At 37.4% G+C, this 21345-nt stretch overlaps 1 non-coding gene and 1 pseudogene across 1 annotated transcript; one reads left to right on the top strand and one right to left on the bottom strand.

The window, feature by feature from the left end:
* Nucleotides 1-6301: 6301 nt before the first annotated feature.
* Nucleotides 6302-6408, bottom strand: LOC136216157 (small nucleolar RNA R71). Its single transcript, XR_010683148.1, has one exon. It is a non-coding gene; the product is annotated as a small nucleolar RNA R71 (small nucleolar RNA).
* A 7430-nt stretch (nt 6409-13838) lies between these two features.
* Nucleotides 13839-21345, top strand: part of LOC136216944 (G-type lectin S-receptor-like serine/threonine-protein kinase LECRK4) — a 31017-nt pseudogene continuing 23510 nt past the window's right edge.

The raw sequence follows: 21345 nt of genomic DNA, 5'->3' as shown, positions 1-21345 counted from the left end.
AGTAACCGCTGACCAAGAACCAGCTGCTGAGTCATTCACTAAAAGGCTGACCAAGAGTAAGAGTGAACCTAAGATTGTTTTCACTGACCAGTCTACTTCTGCAGAGATTATTGAAACACAGACAGCACAAGACATCAATCTACCTAAAGAGATAAGGATTCCAAGAGGGCACTCAGAGAGTGCAATCCTTGATTCTGCTGGGAATACCCTGATGACGAGTAATCAACTCAGGAGGTACCTCAGCAATGTAGCCTTCGTCTCAGTTCAGGAACCTAAGAACTTCGCTGATGCTGAGAAAGATGAATTCTGGATGAGCGCAATGCAAGAGGAACTTGACCAATTTAGAAGAAACGATGTATGGGAGCTAGTGCCACATCTAAGGAGTCAGAAGACCATTGGAACAAGATGGGTCTTCCGCAACAAACTGGATGAGCAAGGAAATGTAGTCAGGAACAAAGCAAGGCTTGTAGCTCAGGGCTACAGTCAGCAAGAAGGTATTGACTACGGTGAGACCTTTGCCCCAATGGAAAAGCTAGAAGCTATTAGGATCTTATGTGCATATGCATCTTACATGAACTTTAAATTATTCCAAATGGATGTTAAGAGTGCATTTCTTAATGGAGTTATAAACGAGGAAGTTTATGTTAATCAACCTCCAGGGTTTGAGGATCCAAAATTCCCAAACCACGTTTATAAACTAAAAAAGGCTCTGTACGGCCTCAAGCAAGCACCACGTGCTTGGTATGAGAGGCTGACCAGTTTCCTGCTGACTAGAAATTATGTCAGAGGCAAAGCTGATACAACCTTATTCATTAAGAGAAAGGGTAAAGATACCCTGCTGGCTCAAATTTATGTTGATGATATAATATTTGGTGCAACTAACGAATCAATGTGCAAGGAATTTAGCAAACAAATGCAGACTGAGTTTGAAATGTCAATGATGGGAGAACTCAACTTCTTCCTCGGACTTCAAATAAAACAAGGAAAGAATGGCATCTTCATCAGTCAAGCCAAATATGCCAAGGAGATATTAAAGAAATATGACTTCGAAAATTGCAAGCCAATATCCACTCCTATGGGCACTGACATTGTCCTCTGCGCTGACGAGAATGGTAAGTCAGTAGACAGCAAATTGTATCGAGGTATGATAGGCTCTCTACTTTACTTAACAGCCAGTAGACCGGACATTCAGTTCTCAGTATGCTACTGTGCTAGATATCAATCTAACCCTAAGGAATCTCATTACATAGCTGTAAAAAGAATCCTTAGATACTTGCAAAGCTCAGTGAACGCAGGTTTATGGTATCCCAACACTCATGGATTTACACTCGTTGGATACACTGACGCTGACTATGGTCGAGACAAGCTAGAACGAAAAAGCATCTCTGGAGGATGTCATTTCTTAGGAAGCTGTCTTGTATCTTGGTTCAGCAAGAAGCAGGCGTCAGTAGCCTTGTCTACCACTGAAGCTGAGTACATTGTTGCTGGTCATTGTGTTGCTCAAGTCCTATGGATTAAGCAACAGCTTGAAGACTATGGTGTTCAAACAAAGACAATTGAGGTCAAATGCGACAACAAAAGTGCAATTGATCTATCAAAGAACCCAATTCAACACAGCAGAATGAAGCATGTCAGCATAAGGCATCACTTCATTAGAGACCATGTACTCAAAGGAGAGATAAAGCTGACCTACGTCCCAATGGATGAGCAGCTTGCGGATATCTTCACAAAGCCACTGGCTCGTGAACAGTTCAGCATACTGAGAGAAGCCATTGGTATGTTTAATCCTCTTCAGTAAATTCCTATTCTAAAATGTAAATTTATGCTGAGTGAATTACTATGCTGAATGATTTATGCAAATGCATGCTGAGTGATTGTTATGCTGAGTACTTAACACAAAATACACATCAATACTGAGTCAATATGCACACCGAGTAGGTATCTTAAACTGAGAAATCATCCTTTCATATACTACTGACCACTCAGAATCCAAAACGCTTAGTATTCTAAACGCCGAGTGTTAGATCTGTTGCATTAAATGCAAAAGCACACGTATAGCCACCTAGGATGACGTATGCGCCGAATGTGTCATAAAAGCCAGGATCCTTGTCGGTTGACAATCCCAAGGCAAAACTGACACATGGATTCGATAAGATCCACTCTTCACCACTATAAATAATGGGTAAATCCCCATTCTTTATTTTCTTTACACCTACCGAATTCTAAGGCAAAGCTTTCTCTCTAAAAACTCTTAAAGCTTCCCAAACTTGTTCTGAAACTATGACTAAAGTTTCCGTCAACATCTCTGGTGCCTGTCACCCTAAGACCAGCTCCGATGAACCCTCCATGCAAACCTTTGTGCCTGAAACTACCAAGGTCACTACGCCGAGTAAAGGAAAAACTGGGCAAACTACCTCCTCCAAAGGAAAACCGACCAAAATCAGAACCTATACCAAGGTTTTTGATAATATTAGCGAATGGAAAGTGGACTTCTCTCGATGGGTCTCTGAGTCCTTCGTGACTTCCGAGCAACCCTTCTGCGAATGGATATCGCAAAATGGATGGACCGAGCTGTTCTCTATTAGGGATCACACCTATCCTGACCTAGTAAGGGAATTCTACAAGAACCTCCAAGTCGCTAATGATAACCAGGACTATCTGGCAACAGTAGTAAGGGGGAAAACGATCTTCATCAATCCCACCTATTTGGCGAATTTACTGAAGTTGAAAAATGAAGGAGCAAAGCTGAGAATATCTGGAGATCATGACGGTACTGGGTACGAAGTCACCTTCTGTAAACCTGAAGGCCACTCAAGAGAAGTCTCCAGTTCCTCTATGGGTCAGCACCAAAAGATGGCTCACTACCTGCTGACCTACTTCATTTATCCTAAGATCAACTGCACCACCTCAGCAATGAACTTTGAGCAATGCTTCATATGGCATATGCTGACATACAAACCGATCAACATGCCAGTATTCCTGATTGCTGGGTTCCTACGAAGTACTGGAACTCTCAGGCTGGGCTCGCTCATCACCAGGATCCTCATTGATCATCAAATAGACCTAACTGATGAAGTTAAAGCTAGAGGATCTGAAATCACAGCTGCTTCGCTGAGGGCGTTAAAGTTCAATCAGCCCCTAAAGAAAGCAAAAGTCGTTGCTGCTGGTGAACAACAAGCTGAGGGAACAACTCCCCAGCAAAGAAGAAGGACAAAGGCTCCAGCTGCCCGTAAGAGGAAAGCTGTTGAGACTCCTTCAAAGAAGGCTGAGCCTCAGGCCAAGAAGCCTAAGTCAGCTGCTGAACCAGGTCAGGAGAGACCTAAGTCAGCTGAGAAAAGAAGCAGGCAAGATGAGCCTGAAACTGAGGAAAGAACAGATGCTGATGTGCAACCTCAAAAGAAGCAGAAGTCTTCTACACTGACTCCCATTGATGCTATCCCTACTGACGTTGTTGTGCCAGGTGATTCTCACTACACACAGTGTCTAGGAACTGTAGCTGAGCATCAAGAAGATGAGGTGCATCTGGACGATCAGTTCATTGCACAAGTTGAGGAAGAATTGGATGGGGAGGATGAAGAAGATGAGGAACAGGGAGAAGAAAATAGTGATGAAGCTGACTCCGAGGAGACGGCTAGTGAGATTGAAGCTGAGCAAGCCAATACTGAGTTGGCTGCTGGAGAAGAACAAGAACATGACCAACACAATGTTGATCAAGTACAAAAACAAGCTGACCAGCTTAATGCTGATCAAGAAGCTGATCAAGAAGAAACTTCTCCATCTCACTCAGGAGAGTCTATTCAAGCTGACCCTCCTCCTCGCAGAAGAAGATTGGTTAAGGCAAGTCAGAAGACAGTCAGTGACATTCCTGTTCAACAACCAACCCTTCCTGACTTTGTTATTCAGAAGCCAACCAAGGATCCTTCTGCACTTAAGCTGAAATTTTTCAGAAAGCTACCATCCTCTACTCCACCGGCCTCTCTAGAAAAGCAAGCCTCTGTTTCTTCACTAAAGGAACATGCCGACTTGAATGCTTTCGCAAATTCTACGAGTCAAGTGGAATCCATTCCCGTTGATGCTGTTGTTAAGCCCAAAATATACCTAAAATATCATTAACATTTACATCATTTTTATTACGAATTTGTGTTATTTATATCTGTTTAGATTACTTTTACTTTCAAATATCTTTCTTTCTTGCAAGGTACTTGAATATTTGGTAAAATCCAAATAGGAACGAAAAAGGATCAAAAACAGAAGAAAAGCCCTACAAAAGGAGTCAAAGACGACGTAAATCGAAAGCGCCAAGTCGAGGACACGAACGAAAGCAAGAAGTAAGAAAACCTGCCGGGCCGCGACAGTGGATCCCAGACCCGCGGCCGCGACGCGCGCGGTACAACCAATTCTCCCCTTCGTCCGTCGCTCAGCTCAGTGCTACGTCATTCACGGCCGCGGATTACTATCCTCGGTAAGTGCAGAAAATTCACCAAGAGCATTTAACACATGCTGAGAATCCAAGAAACGCGTTCGTTCAAGTGGATAAAGACGTCCTTTCACAACGGACACGACTCTTAACCAACGGATGCATCACTTCAAACACAACCCTTCAACATCTATAAATAAAGAGTTGATGTTGAGAAAAAAATGTAATGAAATGCTATAATATAGATATAGAAATCAGAGCGTAGAACTTATGTCGAAGTTCTAAGTAAAAACATTTCGAGAGTTAGAAATTAGATTCTGTACAAAACAAGATGAGGTACACATATTGTTTATAGTTTAATTACAACTCAGTAGCGTTTAAACATTGTTCCAGTTTTAGTTTGCATCATGGTAGTGGCCGACCGAATCCCTATTACGAAGTTACAGCGAGAAGATTGAGTAAAGTGTTCGCCCCCGAGCCTGACAACCTCCTAGGAAACCCAAGGAAGCGGAACCGATCAAGCCCTTCACTTGCACGCCCTCGAAGAACTCGATGCTCCTTATTCTCTGTAAACTTGTATCAATTTATATTTCATTTAATAAAGTCTGTTCTATTCGACAAATCGTTATGCAGCACTTATGGTAACCAATCCAATATAAGTGAGGCTGGTGTTTTCATTAATATGCAATTGAATTCAAAATCATTACAAGGAAACTTTGTTGAACACTTAGGCAAATTATCATCTCGAAAGAGTGTTAATTTGAGTAAGGGCAACTATCCCGAAAGGGTTTTGTCGCGTTCAAAGCCAATTAATTAGAGGTTCCGTCATTTATTTCATCATCATAATAATACAAAGTTTAAGTTGTTTTCTTTGCTTAATGCAAATGAACAAATTCATTCCTTTTTCTAATAAGTTCTAAATGTTCCTGTTTTGTAAAATTCATCCTTAAAATCAGAAGATCTTTCTAACAATCGATTTATTCTAAATATATAATCTTATTCCAGCATTTTCAAATACTCAAAGTTTTCAAATTCAATCAAATAAATTTCCTAAATTCAATTAATCCAATTTTCACTTTTATTTACATTTTATAAATCTAACAAGTTCGAAATTAAAGATTCAAAAATAAGTTTTTCGTTAAAAAACGTATCTCTGTGGGATCGATATTTTTATTACTACAAGCGAAACCGTGCACTTGCGGAAATCGCTCAACAAGTTTTTGGCGCCGTTGCCGGGGATACGCCAAAATTTTTGACAAAATTTTTATTTTTCGCATTTTATTTTCGAATCTAGGTTTATATATTATTTTTATACAACTTTTATATTTTATTTATTTTCAGTTTTATAATATATTTGCTTTCAATTTTGTTTTGAAGGTAGTTTGGCTCGTGTTACAATTTCAAGTTGATGCGCAGTTCACGAAATTCGGGCACGCCACCAGATCCTTTTGATCCAGAAATTGAAAGAACACTTAAGAAAAACAAGAAAAACAACAAAAACAAAGACAAAACACCCTTAAAAACTAAAGTAGTCCAGCCAGAAATCATGGCCGATCCACCGACACTTATGGATTACGCTAGGCCAGGAATGGCCGGTGTAACTAATAGTGTAGTTAGACCCCGTATAAACGCAAATCAATTTGAAATTAAGCCTGCTTTGCTTAATATGTTGCAGAACAACGTAACGTTTTACGGATTGCCTAACGAAAACCCTAATGCACATTTGACAAATTTCTTAGAAATTTGTGACACTTTTAAAATTACTGATGTAACAGCAGAAGCAATCAAACTTTGCCTCTTTCCTTTCACTTTGAAGGATAAGGCAAAAATTTGGTTAACTTCTATGCCTGCTGCAACATTTGAAACTTGGGACCAAAAACCGCAAGAGTCATCAAAGAGTTGACATCTTTCACACAAAATGATAATTAAACTCTTTATGAAGCTTGGGAACGTTTTAAAGAACTTCAACGTTTATGCCCACACCACCAATTGCCAGATGCACTTTTAATGCAGACATTCTATAATGGATTAAATCCTACGACTAGAGGTTCATTAGATGCTATGTCTGGAGGGTTATTTATGAAGAAGACGTCCGCCCAAGCAAGAGAACTTTTGGAGGAAATGGCAATCAACAGCAGTATGTGGCCCGCAGAGCGTGGACATATACCAACGGCGAAACCATCATCCTCATGTACATCATCGGTTAAAGGTATAATGAATCTTGATCCTGTAGCAATGTTACAAGCCCAATTTTCTGCCTTATCGCACAAAATTGATAAATTTATGGCACCATGTGATCCTAATGATCCGATCCAGAGAGACATTGACTACGAAGGTATGAACGAGATAGAACAGGTAAATTTTGTCCAAGGACAAAACCAAACTACTAATCCTTATTCTAACACTTATAATCCTGGATGGAGAAATCATCTTAACTTTAACTGGAAAGATGGTAATAATAATAATAATGCAAATGCTAATCAATATCGTATAAATAATTATCAAAATCAAACAAGAGATACGATTAGCACTTTATCTTCAAAAATCGACAAATTTATAGATGCTATGAATGGAAAGGTAAGTAATCAAGACGATGGTTTTAAACGGATCGAAAATAAATTCGATCATCTTATCAAAAACCAATCATCTAGCATCCATAATTTGGAGGTTCAAATTGGACAACTTGCTAAATCAATTTCATCCCGCAAAGAGGGAAGTCTTCCCAGCCAAACGGAAGAAAATCCGAAAGAGCATGTTAAGGCTATCACTCTTCGATCGGGGAAAAACTATTTAGGTCCGGAAATGCCCGGAATTTCAACTTTACCTGGAAATGATTTACCAAAATCCAAAGAAGATACATTAAAACAAAAAGATACACCAATTGACTCTAATCCGAAACCCTTTGTACCAAAGCCACCTTTTCCACACAGGGTCCGAAATAAGGACCATGATAAACAACTGTTATCATTTTTAGATAAACTTAAAAATTTACATATAAATTTAACATTCATGGATGCAATTACGCAAATTCCTAACTATGGAAAATTCTTGAAAGATTTAATTTCAAAAAAGATTAGTTGGGAAGGAATTTCATCCATTTCACTTTCTGAAGAATGTAGTTCGATAGTATCAAGCAAATTACCTACTAAACTCAAAGATCCCGGATGCTTTACCATTCCGTGTACTTTGAGAAATATGGAATTCCCAAGTTGTCTTTGTGATTTAGGAGCTAGTATAAACTTGATGCCATTGTCTATTTTTGAGAAATTAGGATTAGAAGAAGACATCAAGCGTACCAATATGGTTTTGCAATTAGCGGATCAATCCACTAAAAGACCATATGGTATAATTGAAGACGTTTTGGTAAACGTTGACAAATTTATTTTTCCTACTGATTTTGTCACGGGACATGCTCTAGTTGATGTGTCGGAAGGAAAAGTAGTTTTACGAATAGGTGACGATAAGATCGAGTTCGATATGAATCAAGCGATGAAATATCCTATGGAGGATTTCGCTTGTATGAAGCTTGATTTAATTGAAGAATGTGTTAATGACATTGTTCAAAGAGAAGAAATAATAGAACCTGTAATGGGCGAAGAATTAGAAGATAAGGACCCAGAGCCTTTGATTCGAGAAGATGGACCAGTTCCGCCTTCAGTAATAGTTCCACCTAAATTAGAACTTAAAGAACTACCAAACCATCTGAGATACACTTTCCTAGGCGGAAGTGATACTCTACCTATAATCATCTCTAACAAATTAACAGAAAATCAAGAAGAAAAATTGAAAGAAGTTGTTAGAAATAGAATAGGAAGTATGGGATGGCAGATTTCAGATTTAAAAAGGATTAATCCTAGTATTGTAATGCATAGGATTCACTTAGAAGAAGATAAGCCACCTAAAGCGGATAGACAAAGACGTTTAAATCCGAACATGAAAGAAGTAGTCAAAAATGAGATTACTAAAATTTTAGACAATGGAATCATTTATCCTATTTCGGATAGTGAATGGGTTAGTCCAATCCATTGTGTACCCAAAAAGGGAGGTATAACTGTAGTAAGGAATGATGAAGGTGAATTAATACCTACGCGAACCACCACCGGTTGGAGGGTTTGTATAGATTATAGGAACCTAAATAAGGCAACTAGGAAAGATCATTTTCCTTTACCTTTCATCGATCAAATGATCGAAAGGATAGCCGGTCATGCATTTTATTGTTTTCTCGATGGTTATTCCAGATTCTTTCAAATATATATTTACCCGGATGACCAAGATAAAACAACCTTCACATGTCCTTATGGAACATTTGCATATAGAAGAATGCCTTTTGGTTTATGTAATGCACCAGCAACTTTTCAATGTTGCATGACTGCAATTTTTAATGATTTCATCGAAGATATCATGGAAGTATTTATGGATGATTTTTCAGTTTATGGAGATTCTTTTGATGCATGTTTAAAAAACTTAGATAGAGTTCTTTCTAGATGCGAAGAAACGAATTTGGTATTAAATTGGGAAAAATGTCATTTCATGGTCGACGAAGGAATTGTTTTAGGTCATAAAATATCTGAAAAGGGATTAGAAGTGGATAGAGCAAAAACTTCAGTAATAGAAAAATTACCCCCACCAACAACTGTCAAGGGAGTAAGATCTTTTCTAGGACATGCAGGTTTTTACAGAAGATTTATAAAAAAAATTTCTGTGATTTCCAAACCACTTACTAATTTACTTATGAAGGATTCAACCTTCGACTTTAATGAAGATTGTATTAAAGCTTTTCAAACATTGAAAACAGCCTTAGTCAGTGCGCCCATAATTGCTAAACCCGATTGGGATTTGCCTTTTGAAATCATGTGTGATGCAAGTGACCTAGCAGTAGGATGTGTTTTAGGTCAAAGAAAGGATAAAAAAATTACATGTTATTTATTATGCAAGTCATACATTGTCCGGTGCACAATTAAATTACACAACAACAGAAAAAGAGATGTTAGCCGTAGTATTTGCATGTGATAAGTTTAGGTCATATTTATTAGGATCTAAAGTTATTATTTATACAGATCATGCAGCTTTACGTTATCTGTTTGCTAAGAAAGATGCAAAACCGCGTCTGATTAGATGGGTTTTGTTGTTACAAGAATTTGATATAGAAATTAAAGTCAAAAAAGGGGTCGAAAACCTTGTCTCCGATCATCTATCAAGACTAGAAGATGAAAACGGTCCTATAGGTGAAACTGTCGGTATACGAGATGATTTCCCCGATGAACATCTCTATCATGTAGAAAGTATCATGTCACCATGGTATGCAGATTTTGCTAATTATCTTGCAACCGATATCGTTCCGGAAGGATTATCTCCCCAACAGAGGAAGAAATTTTTCTTCGATATTAAACAATATTATTGGGAAGATCCCTTTCTATTTAAATCATGTGGTGACGGGATAATTAGGAGATGTGTTGGAGAAAATGAATATGAATCTATAATAACAGAATGTCATTCCAGCTCGTATGGAGGACATAATGGAGTTAATAAAACGGTAGCTAAAATATTAGAATGTGGTTTCTTTTGGCCTACAATGTTTAAGGACGTTGGTTCATTTATTACTCGTTGTGATAAATGCCAAAGAACGGGAAATTTAGGAAGGAAAGATGAGATGCCCCTCAAAAACGTGTTGGAAGTTGAAATCTTCGACATGTGGGGAATTGATTTCATGGGACCTTTTCCACCTTCCAATGGTAAAACTTACATATTAGTAGCCGTTGACTATGTTTCGAAGTGGGTTGAAGCAATTGCAACCCCTACGAATGATTCTAAAGTAGTTATTACTTTTCTTGACGATATATTTTGTAGATTCGGTTGTCCTAGGTACGTTGTTAGTGATGGCGGTACCCATTTCATAAATCGGAATTTCGATATGCTTATGAAAAAATATGGAGTACGCCACCGCGTGTCAACGCCATACCATCCTCAGTCGAATGGTCAAGCGGAGATCTCAAATAGAGAACTCAAATGGATTCTAGAGAAAACTGTTTCGTCATCAAGAAAAGATTGGTCACAAAAACTCAATAATGCGCTATGGGCATACCGTACTGCATTTAAATCACCAATAGGAATGACTCCGTACCGTTTGGTGTATGGAAAAGCATGTCATTTACCAGTTGAATTAGAACATAAAGCCTATTGGGCTATTAGAAAACTTAATTTTGATTTACAACAAGCAGGAAAGAAACGTTTGCTCGATTTAAATGAGTTAGATGAGTTACGTCATCTAGCGTATGAAAATGCGAGGATTTATAAAGAAAAAGTGAAAAAATGGCACGATGCCAAGATTAAAGTCAAACACTTTAATGTTGGAGATAAGGTGCTGTTATTCAATTCACGGCTTCGTATATTTTCGGGAAAACTTAAGTCTAGATGGGACGGACCGTATTTAGTCGTCAAAACGTTCGACTATGGTTCTTTGGAACTTGAGGAAACTAATGGTAAGCGTTTCAAAGTTAACGGTAATCGATGTAAAATCTATTACGAAAATATTTCCGAAATAGGAACTAGTTTCGTAACAAGATTTCCTGACATATAAATCATTTTATTTTTCTAATAGTTAGTTTTCATTTTTATTTTTATTTTTATTTATTTTTTATTTTTTTTATTTTATATTTTGTTTTGTTTTAGATTATATCATTTTATTAGAATTTTAGATATATAAAAAAATATATTCGAGTCATGATTAATTTTTAGGAATTTCATAAAAATTAGAAAGTTCAGTGATTCTCAGTTGAGAATTTCAGATTCTCAATTGAGAATTCACATATTTGAAATGAGGTAGAAATATTTCTGGACTTATAGAGAATTTCAAATTCTCAGTTGAGAATTTAGGCATGGCTAGAAGTCAGGAAAATTTCTGGACTTGTAGAGGATTTCAGATTCTCAGTTGAGAATTCTGATTGAAAATTGAAGGGAAAAATTTCTGAACTTACCGAGGATGAGGATTCTCGGTAGAGGATCAGGAGTTTAGAGTTTTGACAACTGATTTTCGCAGGAAAATCAGCGTGTCGCGACCGCGGGTCAGCATCCTCGGTCGCGACACGGGGGAAATTTTGCCCAGATTGAACCTTTTCTCAGCAGTTGTAACTATTCAGAATGAAACACTAAGTTTTTCTCATTTCTAAAAGGTTTGTTTCATGCCTTTTCACTTCGAAACAACACCTCTTTTCGTCCTAGGATCTTATATATAGGTACTAGAGGTCCAGTTTTCTGTCACTTTCTTTTTCATCTCTATCAGAACTATCTCTGATTTTCTTACCATTCATAAAATCCAAACACTAAGTTCAGAACTTTTCTTCCTTACACTTCCAAAAATCATGGCTTCCTCAAACACTTCATCTAAGAAAGTTATTACTTCACGCAATAAACATGTGGATATATCAGAGCGTTATGGATGTAACTTTCCTATCTTCAATCACGATGAGGGAAGGCGCTTCCTGAAACTTCGATACACTTTCTTTATCGGAATGCTGTACATGGATGACTTTCTTAATGATCAATTAGGAATTAAGGAAGATATGAGTCGTTACATGGAGCGACTAGGATGGACCAGATTTGTCGATATGAAGTTTCCTATAATTGGAGACTGGGTGTTAGAGTTTTTCTGCACTGTGCGTTTTGTTAACAAGCGTCGTGTGCGTTTCAGTTTTCGTCGGGATGGCAAAACTTTCACTTTTGGATATCATGAATTGCATGCTTGGTTTGGTTTTCCTTTGAAGGATGCTACCAAACGCCATCATGGAAGAGATATGACGTCCACTGATATTTGGCGAATGCTCACCGGTATCTGGCCTTTCCACCCAAAACTTGCCTATAATAAGTCTTTCTATTCCAACTCTATACTATATTTGCATAAGTTTCTGAGTCACAGCCTGTTCGGTCGCACATTCAGTAGTGTCGTCCAAGAATCTGATCTTTATGTCCTTGGCGATATATTTCAAGGCAACGTGGTTGATTCTTCAAAAATTCTGATGGAGGGTCTTGTTGCCGCATCTAGATCCAAGGCTAAGAAGGTTGGGTTCGGGAATATTATATGTGGAATAATACTAGGGACCAACGGAAGTATTTCTGTTCCTTGGAGTGATGCTGAATCTTTCCCGATGCTAGACTATGAATTTTTAGAATTTGAAGGTCTAGTGAAGCGAGTTTTTCGATCAGGACCAAATTTTCTTTCTGCACCCGAACGACAAGCCTTCGTGCAGTTGAAAATAGAACGATATAGGGCTAAGAAAATCCCGATTAAAAGGGACGAATTTTTAGCATAGTTTGTGTTTTATATTGTTTGTAAATATATGTACATAAATGTTAATAAATAAAATTTCTTTTTGCACTATATTTCGATTTTGGTTATATGGTTGCATTTTAATTTCATGAATTTAGACCATTGAATCAATTAATTGCAAACTTAATCTATTCATGACTAATTAAATGTTAATAATTACATTTCAAGTTCCTTAAATAAGATTCATTTAACTTCAATTAATAAATGCACATTAATGCTTCATTTAATTTTAATTCCAAACCTTTCATATTCATAATTTTAACATTCATTAATTAATACAATTTTTATTTTAATTTTCCATTAATAAGGATAAACCTTTGGTTTTCCTTATCATTTAATGTTTTACATTTATGTTTTCAGTACAGATGACATTTTTAAGGAGTTCAGGATAGGATTTATCAATAAAATGCACGAAATGAAGTAAATAAGCTGAATTTGGGTAGCCACGAGGTGATCCGCGACCGCGGATGCGCTTCCACGGTAACATCAGAAAAATTCCAGAAAATTTCAGACACAAGATTTGCTGCCCAGCGCGATTCGCGGCCGCGAATGTTGGATTCTCGGTAACTTCAGATTTTTCTTCTCAAATTTCAGAGGATATGTTGGTTGACAAACGCGATCCGCGACCGCGGATATACATCCACGACCGCGACACGCGTAATTCAGGCACTCCAGGTCCGGTTTTAGACCAATTTTTCCATTCTTCCTATACCTTTTCCTTTTCTATTTAACCTATACCTATTCTTCTTCCTATTCATCCTTTATTTACACCTTTTCCTATTCAACCTCTAACTATATTAATTACTCTTCCTATTTCACCTCTACCTATTCCAATTCCTATTTCTACTCTAACTATTTACCTTGTTATTCAAACCCTATATATACCTATTACCTACACACACCTTACATCACCTCCAATTTACCCAATCCCCTACTCTTACCTCTTCCCAATACCTTACTTTTACTCTTCCCAATTTCATCATTACCCTTTTCAATCACCTACACCTTTCAACCTCAAGAATCCACAACACTTATACTTCATCTCTTTTCATCTTTTTCTCTAAACCCTAACATTCATAACACATAAACACCACAACCATGCCTAGAGCAAAGCGTGTTGGACACAAGCCAGCTGTAACTGAGGCTAATCGCCTTAGGGTTAGTTGTGGGGCTTATTTCGACATTCATTCTGAAGAAGAAGTTGGCCGTTTCAAGCACTTTTCACACGCCAATCGTAAGTTTGTGGATATGCAGTTTCTTGACTTTGATTCGGTAAGAAAGTTGAACTTCTCTACACAAATTACTGCTTTTATTGAAACTTTGGGATGGGAAACTTTTGCTTCTATGCGTTTTCCACAAATTCAAGAGTATGTGGTTGAGTTTTTGGTTACTTTAACAATGAACAAGAAGAGGACTGAAATTTCTTTTCGGAATAAGGGTATTACCTATACAGTTGATTATGAGGCTATGGGTAACATGTTTGGTTTCCTTACTAGTGACTTTTATGATAAGCCTCGGGATTTTGATAATAACTCTTTTTGGCAAACTCTGTCTGACCAAACTTCTTTTGATTCTAAGAACACTTCAAGCAAGTTGATTAAGGACAATTGTGTGTTCTTCTTTCACAAGTATTTGAGTTTTTCACTTTTTGGTCGTGTTGAGAGTTCGAAGATTCAAGTCCGGGATTTGTTTGTTTGGGATTGTTTGTTCAAGGGTTTACGGGTTGATAGCATTGGAATGATTTTTGACAACTTGTATCGTGCTTCGAGGGCTCACACCACTCAAGTCCCTCTCGGTAATTTGATCACCGCTATTGTTTTGGGGGCACGGGATGAATTGGATACTTTTGATATGTCCACCTACCATGGATATGTTCCAGTTTTGGACATTGCGGCTCTTGAGCGGGCTCATTTATTGGTTTCTACGGCTCCTCCTGTTTTTATTTCGTATGCTACCCGTATTGCACATCTTCGTGGCACTATGGGTGGAGGTGCTTCTAGTTCTCATAATGTAGGTACCGACGAAGAAGGAGCGGAGGAAGGTGGAGACGCTGCCCCACAAGCCCAAACAACCCAAGACACTGATCCGGTGGATTTAAGGCGGATTTTGAACCAAATCAATGCAAATAATCGACAAATGAATTTGAGAATTGATGATTTGGTGGAGAACAATATGGTGATGAATGACAACCTCAATACTTTGAGGCGTGCGCATCGTTCAACTCGGCATCGGATGCTTTCATTTTTCCGACGCCGAAATGTGGAAACTTCACCAACACCTCCGGATTCCCCGCCACATGCTTAGGTTTTATCTTTTATTTTTATCTTATCTCATTTCAATTTCAGTTTCGTACATTTTTATATTTATTATGTTTCGTACAATTTCTAATTTCACTTTAATTTTATGATGAATGTTTTTGCTATATCTTTCGTTTATTTCCGTTTGTTTTATCTTTAGTGTTTTATCTCCATTTTTGCAACCATGAGGACATGGTCCAATTTAAGTGTGGGAGGAGATATATACATATATCATTTTATGCAAACGAATGAATGAATGTATGCAAATGAATGAATGAATGTATGCATCACTTGTTTTTCAAAATATAAAAGCAACATATATATTGCAACACTTTTTAACTATATTGCAACGCAAATTTTTTTTTTTTTAAAAAAAAAATTTTTAAATTAATCATAAGTTAAAATTTTTATGATTATGTTTAGGTTATCATTATCGACAGAAATAAATATTTCTATACGGGTAATATTTTTCAAAATATTTTTCACAAATCTTCGACACGATTTTAAGTAAAATTGTCTCGAGTGAATGTATTTAAGTAAAAATTCTTTATTTTTAATCTCTATTTCATATCATGAAATTCATGATACAATAAATCTTATTTTAAATTTTCAATTAGGTTTATAGGCATTAAATTGAACTAACAATTTTTTAGCTCGGTTTTGATTTTGTCTTACATTAACACCAATTGAAGTTTTTAAGGAAACTATAGCCATAATACATGTTGAATTTTAAGTCAATATAGGATGAATGTGCTAATTTTCTTTTTCCCAATTCATATTAATTAATCAATAAATCATATTCTTAACTTTTGGCCACGATTGAGACCAACCTTATCACAATCGAGGTATGAAAGGGAAGAAATTAATAAGTAAAGCGTACTTTTGGCCACGGTTGCGACTACCCTGATCACGATCGAGGTATGAAAGGAACGTTTAAATTAGAAAAATTAAGCGTGTTTAAAGTTTAAAGTAACGATTGCGTCCAGCCATGGCATGGTCGGTACCTCTTAAGCGAACACAAAACAATTACATATAAAGTTACGATCGAGACCACCCTTATCACGGGCGTAACTAAGCAAATAAATTAAACTAAATACTCATATATAATAATTCAAGTTTGGGAAAGGAAGTTTGGTGCTTTGAAATGCCTTGAGATGGAAAACTCAATAACATGCGTGCTTACATCGTCCCGAATACTTCAATTTAAAAATTGAAATACAAGACGAATGATATATCGTATTTATACTAAGTTAGTTTGATATTTTGCGTATAAATTTGCCATACGAAGTTAGTCTTTTCGGCTTAACTAATTTAAAAGGTAAACACAAAGATATATGTTTTATTTTCATAAAGAGATTAGTTAAAGAATAAGTTCAGTGAAATTTTGCTCGGGACTAGCAAAAGTTTAAGTGTGGAGATTTGTTAAGCCCAAAATATACCTAAAATATCATTAACATTTACATCATTTTTATTACGAATTTGTGTTATTTATATCTGTTTAGATTACTTTTACTTTCGAATATCTTTCTTTCTTGCAAGGTACTTGAATATTTGGTAAAATCCAAATAGGAACGAAAAAGGATCAAAAATAGAAGAAAAGCCCTACAAAAGGAGTCAAAGACGACGTAAATCGAAGCGCTAAGTCGAGGACACGAACGAAAGCAAGAAGTAAGAAAACCTGCCGGGCCGCGACAGTGGATCCCAGACCCGCGGCCGCGACGCGCGCGGTACAACCAATTCTCCCCTTCGTCCGTCGCTCAGCTCAGTGCTACGTCATTCACGGCCGTGGATTACTATCCTCGGTAAGTGCAGAAAATTCACCAAGAGCATTTAACACATGCTGAGAATCCAAGAAACACGTTCGTTCAAGTGGATAAAGACGTCCTTTCACAACGGACACGACTCTTAACCAACGGATACATCACTTCAAACACAACCCTTCAACATCTATAAATAAAGAGTTGATGTTGATAAAAAAGTGTAATGAAATTCTATAATATAGATATAGAAATCAGAGCGTAGAACTTATGTCGAAGTTCTAAGTAAAAACATTTCGAGAGTTAGAAATTAGATTCTGTACAAAACAAGATGAGGTACACATATTGTTTATAGTTTAATTACAACTCAGTAGCGTTTAGACATTGTTCCAGTTTTAGTTTGCATCATGGTAGTGGCCGACCGAATCCCTATTACGAAGTTACAGCGAGAAGATTGAGTAAAGTGTTCGCCCCCGAGCCTGACAACCTCCTAGGAAACCCAAGGAAGCGGAACCGATCAAGCCCTTCACTTGCACGCCCTCGAAGAACTCGATGCTCCTTATTCTCTGTAAACTTGTATCAATTTACATTTCATCTAATAAAGTCCGTTCTATTCGACAAATCGTTATGCAGCACTTATGGTAACCAATCCAATATAAGTGAGGCTGGTGTTTTCATTAATATGCACTTGAATTCAAAATCATTACAAGGAAACTTTGTTGAACACTTAGGCAAATTATCATCTCGAAAGAGTGTTAATTTGAGTAAGGGCAACTATCCCGAAAGGGTTTATCGCGTTCAAAGCCAATTAATTAGAGGTTCCGTCATTTATTTCATCATCATAATAATACAAAGTTTAAGTTGTTTTCTTTGCTTAATGCAAATGAACAAATTCATTCCTTTTTCTAATAAGTTCTAAATGTTCCTGTTTTGTAAAATTCATCCTTAAAATCAGAAGATCTTTCTAACAATCGATTTATTCTAAATATATAATCTTATTCCAGCATTTTCAAATACTCAAAGTTTTCAAATTCAATCAAATAAATTTCCTAAATTCAATTAATCCAATTTTCACTTTTATTTACATTTTATAAATCTAACAAGTTCAAAATTAAAGATTCAAAAATAAGTTTTTCGTTAAAAAACGTATCTCTGTGGGATCGATATTTTTATTACTATAAGCGAAACCGTGCACTTGCGGAAATCGCTCAACAGCTGTCAATCCAAGCATTGTGCTGACTCAGAACATTCCTGTCTCAGTTAGCACCGACAGCATCCGGATTACTTCCTCTCCACTCAACATCTTTGCCAATCAAACTCTTTCCCAATCTAACCAAGTGCAGATTGAAAACACAACTACAGCCACTGACCAGGTCATCCCACTTAATCCTCTTCCAACCGGTCATACTGATGTCACTGGACAACTTAATGAAGGCTCTCAAAGCTACATAAATGTCACTGAGTCTGGTAAACGAATCATCGACTCAGTGCAGACATTGATCAAAGACCTTCAACAAACTACTCCTCCTGCTGCTGGGTCCTCTACTATTGAGACTACTCAGCTCTCCCGAGTAACTCAGCTTCTCAACGAAGTTAAGGGATTCAAGGACTTGCTGAGTATCATCATTACCTTTCAAGCACAGCAAGCTAAGCAGGATTCCATTGCAAAGCCGGCTGAGATCCAGCTGACAACAGTTCAACATCTCAACGCTCTTCAAGAACAAGTTCAGACTTTGTCAGCTGCGAACAGACGCTATGCTACTTTGGATGAAGTTAAAATGCTCTTTGCTCAGCTTCACACCGAGCAAATCAAAACCAACGAGCAAATGGTTTCCTATTCTCAGTGCTCAGTGGAGCAAATTGGTGAGGCCGTTCGATTGCTGAATCTGAACAAGCAAGAGATGGATACTGACGCTATGAAGCAAAATGAAATGCTGTCTATCACCAGACAAACCTTCAACCACATACGTCACACAAATATTCAGCGTCAATACTACGACACATCCTTATTTAAAACATTCCATCAAGTCGTTGCTGGTCTGACCGATGCACTTACCTGGATAGGCAAATCTCAAGCCTTCACAGTCAGCATGATCAGCGCTGCTGAACTTAATATACCCACCGAGGTCTCAGATAATGGAGTGGCTATTTTTGATGGTGTCAATGAAAGCGCCGATAGACTTAAAGCGCTGTCCACAGAACTGACCAGAGCCGTCTTAACCGATGCCTTTAGGATTCCTCCTCCCGATGCTGACAAAACGGGGGAGAAAGACCAAGCTAGAACATAGCATGAGCATAGTCAGTCTAAGCAAAAGAGAAAGAAATAGAAATTAGGCTAGCTCAGTTATGCTATGTGTTTGTAGTCTCTATGTGTTATGTTTTTTTTTTCTTTTGCTGTAAACACTGACTACTTCTAGTAATATCAAATACTTGCATCTATTTATCCAAAAACTGAGTTATGAGTTATTATCTATGATGCTGAGTATTAAATCATTATGTATCTTCAATAACATCAACCATGTTTAAATGCTTATAAAACTTGTTGATTGTACCTAATGCTGATAACATGTTTGACATTGACTTATATGTTTATATAACATTGTCTTATAAAACTCATTGAACAACAAATTACTCAGCGCTCTCTGAATGGTATAACTTCCGCTTAAACACTGAGTAAAATAGAATATGTTCCATGAGCTGACCTATATCTGAAAACTGACCTTAGACTTACTCGATTAAACCTTCAATTGTTTAGAGTAAAACTAAGTCAGTAGCTCAACCCTTACGGGGGAGTTTGCTATGTTATATTAGGTCAACTATCATGGGGGAGCTCAATACTGAGTTCTTCGCTGAATAGTTTTGCCAACATCAAAATGGGGGAGTTTGTTGAAACACATTTCCACATAATTTTGATTTGACAAAATTGTTTAAGTATAATTAAAAACATATTCTAAACACACTAAGTTTAAATGCTTTGATTTATTCTACTAATGTGTTTGTTCAATGTTGAGTTAAAGATTGCTTATAAGACATAAGGATTAAAAGGCCCAAGCCCAATACAAGAGTCAAAGCCCAAGTCAAACGATTCAAGACAACTCGGCCCGTGAATGTCAAAACGTTGTCGTTATGGACAAAATGCAACTCAGCGAAAGAATGATCTAGAAGACCTTCAGGGAACAACTTCGGAACGAAGCTGCTGAGTTGTTTCGACAAAGCGTACAAGACAGCAGCTGGCTAAGGAAAACTTCCAGACAAAGTGTTTCCACTTTGGGTAAAGTTCAGACGACACAGTATGCTGTCTTGTTGACATTACCATAAATGGAGAGACACTCTGCCGAGCTGACCAAAAGCTGACCGAGGACATAAGATACTCAAATTTGATTGGCCGAGAGCTCTGAGCAAGTTAGGATGACAACGACAGGAAGCCATTTCCCTCCAACGGTTATTTCGAAATTCGAAATGACCGATGTCCATACGTCTCTATAAATAGTGCCATTAGAAGCTTCATTCAACACAGAACTTGATCAAGCCATTACGCTGACCAAATTTCTACGCAAGTTCTGCAAGCAAAAAGCAAAGCAATCTTACACTAAATTTCATATCTTCTGTGTAAAAGTCTAGAGTGATTATTCAATCATCTAAGGTGTCTTAGCAATCATTGTTTAGGACAAACACTTATCATTTCTAGAGATTAGAAAGGAGAGGCTGAGTACTCGGTTATAGTACTCAGCGAGAGATTAGAATTGAGTAGAGGTATAGAGGAAGGTACTCTTGTTATACTCAGTTGCTAAGATTGTAAAAGGTTTGAGGCTCTACCTTTAAAGAGCTCAGTAGAGGATTCGAAAGCTCGGAACGTGTTCCGGGGACAGGACGTAGGCTTAGAAGCCGAACCTGGATAAATCTGCTGATTAACGCATTTCTTACCTTAAACTCCTTATATATATTGCTTGCTTAAATAACCAAAAACTGACCAAGTAAAGAGGTCAAGCTGAGTTGTGCGCATCAAACATCTGAGCTCAGGAATAGACTCTAAGTGCTATCTCCTGGCTCAAGTCAAGAAACTGACCTAGTCACCAGTTGACTAAGCCAGTATCTTGCTGTTTACTCAGCGCCGCTGTTAAAACCTTTTCTCTTAAGAAAAGAAGTCTTCCCTAACTTAGAAAAAGTTTAAATAGTTCCTAACCCCCCTTGGAACTATACTTGTAACGTTATAAGGGACCAATAAGGAGTAGTTTCCGATCCACCATGTGAACTTCATAATTTTTCTCCAGTAACTGTACCAAACTCAAAATATTGCTTTTCATATTGGGAACATAATAAACATTATCAATAAACTAGTGAGCGCCATTTTTGAGCCGAAAAAGAATTGTTCATTTGCCTATAATAGGAACCTTAGAGGAATCTCCAAATACAACATTACCACGGACAGATTCATAGAGCTCCACGAACATCTTTTTGTCACCACACATATGGTTACTTGCCGCATTGTCAAGATACCATATATTATTTTCGTGATTTTCTTCACCTTCGTAGGTAAGTAACACAGTGCCA

The sequence above is a fragment of the Euphorbia lathyris genome, chromosome 1 (genome assembly GCF_963576675.1).
Source record: "Euphorbia lathyris chromosome 1, ddEupLath1.1, whole genome shotgun sequence".
Taxonomy (NCBI): domain Eukaryota; kingdom Viridiplantae; phylum Streptophyta; class Magnoliopsida; order Malpighiales; family Euphorbiaceae; genus Euphorbia; species Euphorbia lathyris.
This window is presented reverse-complemented; position numbering and strand designations above follow the sequence as displayed.